At 38.1% G+C, this 5,876-nt stretch overlaps 1 pseudogene; it reads right to left on the reverse strand.

Annotated features, from left to right (window-relative positions):
* Positions 1-4,488: 4,488 nt before the first annotated feature.
* LOC101595888 lies at positions 4,489-5,377 on the reverse strand (annotated as a pseudogene).
* Positions 5,378-5,876: the final 499 nt, after the last annotated feature.

Genomic DNA, 5,876 nt, shown 5'->3' on the forward strand with positions numbered 1-5,876 from the left:
TATAAGGGATTATTTCAATTTTCCTGTATTTGTTGAGATTTGCTTTGTGTCATAATATATGGTCTATTTTAGAGAATATTCTATGTGCTGCTAAGAAAAAATGTATAATCTGCAGCATTTGGATGGAAGGTTCTATAGATATTTGTTAGGTTCAATTGTTCCATAACATCATTTAATTCAGATGTCGCTCTATTTATTTTTTGCCTAGAATGACCTGTCAATTTGTAAGAGTGGGGTTTTTAAGTCACACACTCCAAATTGTGTTTGATGTTATCTGTGACATTAAGTCTAATACTATTTGTTTGATGAAACTGGGAGCCCCCAAGTTAGGTGCATATATGTTTAGGATTGTAATGTCGTCCTATTGGAGTGTTTCTTTAGGCAGTATAAAATGACCTTCTTTATATTTCCTCACTAATATTGGTTTGAAGTCTATCCTGTCAGATATTAGGATAGCAACCCCTGCTTGTTTCCTAGGCTCAATTTCTTGAAATACCATTTTCCATGCTTTCACCCTAAGACAGTGTCTATCTTTTATTGAGATCTGAGTTTTCTGGAGGCAACCAATGGCAGAATCCTGCCTTTTCATCCAATCTGCAATACTGTGTCTTTTGGTTGGTGCATTGTGGCCACTGATATTAAGAGTTATTATTGAAAGGTATGTATTTATTTTCACCATTCTTCTTATTTTGTATTGTTTCCTGTTTTCCCTTTGCTTATTTGTTTTAACTATTACTTGAGTGTGGTTTATTTTTTCCTATTTCCTCCTGTGTGTTTTGCTTTCTTTTCAGCAATAAGAATTCCTTCAAGTATTTTCTGTAGAGCCAGCTTAGTCATAAATTCCTTTAGCCTGTTTTTGTTGTGGAATGCCTTTATTTCTCCATCAATTTGGATAGATAGCTTTGCAGGATAAAGTAATCTTGGTTGACAGTTGTTATCTTCCAGAACTTGAAATACATCATGCCAATACCTTCTGTCTTTTAAAATTTGTGTTGAGTAATCTGCAGTTATTCTCATGGGCTTGCCTTTGCAGGTGAGTTGCATTTTCTCTCTAGCTGCTTTCAGTGTATTTTCTTTGGTTTGTGTGTTTAGAAGTTTAATTATAACATGAAGAAGAGAAATTATTTCCAGGTTTTGTCTGTTTGGTGTTCTAAAAGCTTCTTTAAAATAATTACATTATATTATTTTGAAGTGCAGTTAATAATTACAGTGTGTTAGTAACAATGGCAAGTTTTTACTATCAAAATGGGAATGGAAATAAGAACTCATTTAGATATTGATTTTATAATTGATTTAATGGCATGCGATCAACATTCATCAATAACATTTCAAGCCTTAAAATATATTTTTAAATGCAACAATATTTTTTGGGACTTTGGGACTTCTATTGCCTTTGCATCACTGTGATCCACTTCTGAGGAAACAGCTTAAGGAAGAAAGTATTTATTTTGTCTCTCAGCATCCATGGCCACTTGGTCCAATGCACATTGGCCCAATGGGAGCAAGAACATCTTTCCTCCTTGGCAGATGAAAAGCATAAAGCAAGACCAGAATGGGCCAGAGATACTAATCTTCAAGAATCCATCCCCACTGACCTACTTTATTTTCCCCAGAGACCTACTTCCTCCAGTAAGACTACACTCTGACAAGTTCCATAGCCTTTCCAACAGTGCCACCAGCCAGGGACCAAGTGTTCAAACATGTGAGCCTTTGGGGGGGGGGAGGGCGGGACCGCGGTCAGGCTATATTCAAACCATAACTAATGAGTAAACTCTAGCCAGTGCTTGATATGCCTACAATGTACCTGTCCTTTCATCCCAGAGTAAAGAATTTAGTTTCTTTTTACTGTTGCTAATCTCAACGATGGTGTCTTCCTTGTCCTTAACTTTTAACTTGTTCCTTTTCTAACCACAATGCACTTTTTTTTTTTTTTTTGTTATTGTTGTTTTGAGGTAGGGTTTCACTCTAGTTCAAACAGATCTGGAATTCACTATGTAGTCTCAAAATGGCCTTAAACTCATGGCAATCCTCCTACCTCTGTCTCCCTAGTGCTGGGATTAAAGACATATGCCACCATGCCTGGCGCAATGCATATTTTTTCAAATCCTTCTGGTCTGTTTGTAATTCCCAGAGCTCACTATAAATTCAACTAGGCACATGCAGCAACAATTATGCTATGGTCTGAATGTTATACTGTGTCAAAATTCAATCTGCCAAATTCAACGGTTCATTACCTTTAAACTTTTAGCTTCCCACAAAATTTCATGACATAGACAAAATGTAGACAAATTCTTTGACAGAGTTTAATATGAATGGCTTCTGGTATAATTCCCAACAGAATTCTTGCCCCCACCTGGAAACCCCCTAAATCTGACCTTAGCTGTTCCCTTCTTACCTGCTTACAATAGTTCAGGTCCTCCATCCTACATCCCCAGGTCCTTCCATAAACCAGTTACAAAGGCCTAAGAAGAACATGTTTAGAAGTAGTCCTAGCAGTGACTACACTTCTGTGGTACAAATTTTCTGTCCTGTTCACTTTTGTGGTACTGAAATCAAATATATGACCAAACAATGTCTCAGGTTTCAGTCCATGGTCACATGCTCTATGCACTTGGACAGAATATCATGTTATCATGAGTGTATGGCAAAGAAAATTCTTCATGTCTTGGAAGATAGAAAGCAGATAATGAGCAGGAATGAGCCAGGGATAATGCATAAAAAATAACTGACCCCAATGAGATTCTTCCAAATAGGTCCTACCACCCAATATTTCCAGAACCTGCCAAAATGAGGACCAAGTTTTCAACACATGAGCCATTTGAGAGGACACTGCATAACAGCCCTGTATTAACCTTTTTTCTTGCAAAACAGATGTCCTCAAATTAGGAAAAGAATTCATACCACATGCCAGGGCCTCTGCCAATTTCCACATGTTTGTATATTGTTCAGCCTCACTATACCCTCTAACACAGAAACTTAAGGAAGACTATGCATGTCTGAACAAAGCTACATGGTTACTAAACAGTTTGCTCCTTCATATTTCCAGATGACCCCCAAACTTCTTTTCATGAATGATGTTCTCTTTTTGGCCTTGAAAGCATTCCAGAGGAGCTACAAAGGTAATCAAATACAGTAGAAAATGTAGTATTATTTAAGTAAAGTATAAGTATATGAAAAAGTCAATATCTTATGAATAAAATTCAATTTGATTGGTGTAGCAGTTAGCTTTAGGTTGCTGGGATGAACTTTTAAACCAGGCACTGTTATGGAAGAAAGGAATTTTACTGAAGCTGACAGATCCAGGGAAGTTCCATAATGGCAGAAGAAGCCTGCCTGCTCTCACAACTCTAAGCAGAGAGAGAAAAGTCACCACCAAAAAGCCAAAAGCCACACCACACAGCACACTTAGGAATGCCAGGCAATGCTTAGGCATTTTGCATAGCTTTAGACTGGAATTTCAAATCTACCTTCACACCTTAGGGTTGGAACCTAGAAGCCTTCCAGTGACACCTCCTCTACCCAGGTGGCTGTAGATCTCAATTACAAACTTTAATAAAATGTTGAATATATTGGGGACCATATATATAAACTACCACAATTGACTTCATTGTTTTTATTTAACTTAACTGATACATGTGTTAATTTTAATTTTACTACACCACTTGCTTGTATATGTTGATTTGGAAAACCATACAAACAGTCCCACATTTCTCAAAGGTTTGGTCTCTTAAAAGTCTGTTGGTGTACTCAGACTATATCCAGTTTCTTTTTACCTCGTTCAATTTTTCTTGCTTAATAGATTGATATTTGTAAACATAGATGTTGGAGGAAGTCACTGCTCCCAAATTGCTTCTATGCCCTGATGATAATTGAACCACACCAACGCCCAGTATCTCCTGGAAGAATTTCCTCCAACTCCTTTGAGCACTTTGTCTCAACATTTCTTTCTAACTACAATGCTTGCAACTATAGCTCTACAGAGAACCAACCATTTTTAACAGGCAGCTATCTCAAGTGGAATGAATTAAGGCTTTTCTAGAGCTCAGCTTATCTATAGAGTTCCTATCCATAGGTTATGGGATCTTGAAGGGCAGAAATGTAGAAAAAAAAACATTCTCCTAAATCAGAGCTTGTCAAGAGTAAATGTTCAGAGAGTACGGAGAACACCAATAAATGTACTTAGGTGAAGTAAATACCTACCAAATGAAAGGAAACAAAAAATGAAGGAATTATGTGGTTAATTTTTCTATAGCTAAGAGAACATATTCTGAGGCAAATTGAGGAACTGAAGTGTTCTTTTCAGAAAAGAGAACAATCAACCTTCATTATCTTTGTGTAGAAAATCATCTGATTAAGAGTGGTCCAACAATTAATTGCATGTTTCAGAGCAGAGAGTGGAAAAATTTCAAATTACAACAGTAGCTGCTCAACTGAGATTATTTTGTCATGGCATAGAAACTGATTCTAAGGCCAGCTTTAGGGACTGGCTTAATGGATGACTCCTCCTATAAAACACAGCATATCAAAGCAACAGACGGTTGTTAAAGCAACACAAATTTCATTATAAAGAACTAATTTAGAATTTTCACTCTCTGAATAATTGTGAATTAAGTATGCCCTAAATGCATGGTGGGGAATAAAACAGACAACTATCACTATCAGGAAGAAGAAACTCTTCATCTGGGCTCTGTACTCTTGATGAGCCCACATGTCAGGCCAGAAGGCCCTGATCAACTGAAAGATGACCACCACCTGTATTAGGAAGAGAGCCAGAACGGTGCTCATCATGACAGCAATCATGGAGTAGTTAATGATGGTGACGCCCATGTAGCTGAGATCTTTGTAGAACTCAAAGCATCGCCTTTGCTCTGAGTAGCTTGGGTCTGTGCCATATTGTAAAAAAAAAAATTGGCAAAAATATGACGCTACCCACCATCCAAATAACAATGCTTAAAACTACTGCACGGCACTTCTGTAATTGTTGCATTTTTAGTTTCTTAAAATAGATGAGTAATCGAAGAGTGATGATGGCCACATAGAAAACAAAGATGAGATACATGTGGCCATATATGACACTGCTCACCACTCGGCAGGTAAAGGGTCCAAGCTCCCAGACCACTGAGAGATAGTAGCTGAGGCGGAATGGAAGGCTGGCCAGGAGGATGGAGTGCAGCACCATAATATTAAGGATAATGGTGGCAATGACAGATTGACTGTTCCTTTTCAACATCATGCATGACATCATGACTATTCCAGTTGTGCCACCAAGTAAAACCGTGCTGTAGACTGCTGTCAGAATTGTCCTGCAGTGTGCATCACAGTGGTCCAGGTCCACGTTTGAGATGTTTGACAGGATGAATATATTCTTCACTTCCATTCACAAAGAAGTTAGAAGCTGTTGAATCAAAAGCATGGCAAAATTATGCTATGTGTACTGAGACTACGTAGGAAGTGAACAAATATAGTTTATGTACTGAGACTATGTAGGAAGCAAGAAAATTTTGTTTGAATGTAAACTCCACAGCTGTGCACACAGGTATCCTAGCAAACATGTTTATGCATACATGTCAAGGCAAGAGGTAGCATGAGAGATGTTAACAACGTCAGGTATATAATTTAAGAGATTAAAAAGGGCTGGATGGATGGCTTAGTAGTTAAGGCATTTGTCTGCGAAGTCAAAGGGCCCAGGGTCGATTCCCCAGGACCCATGTTAGCCAGATGCACAAGGGAGTGCATGCATCTGGAGTTCGTTTGCAGTGGCTGGAGCCCTGGCATGCCCATTGTCTGTCTCTCTCTCTCTCTCTCTCTCTCTCCTCTCTCTCTCTCTTTCTCCCTCTTTCTCTATCCAATAAATAAATAACAATAAAATATTTTTA

Source organism: Jaculus jaculus, chromosome 16 (genome assembly GCF_020740685.1).
Source record: "Jaculus jaculus isolate mJacJac1 chromosome 16, mJacJac1.mat.Y.cur, whole genome shotgun sequence".
NCBI classification, from domain to species: domain Eukaryota; kingdom Metazoa; phylum Chordata; class Mammalia; order Rodentia; family Dipodidae; genus Jaculus; species Jaculus jaculus.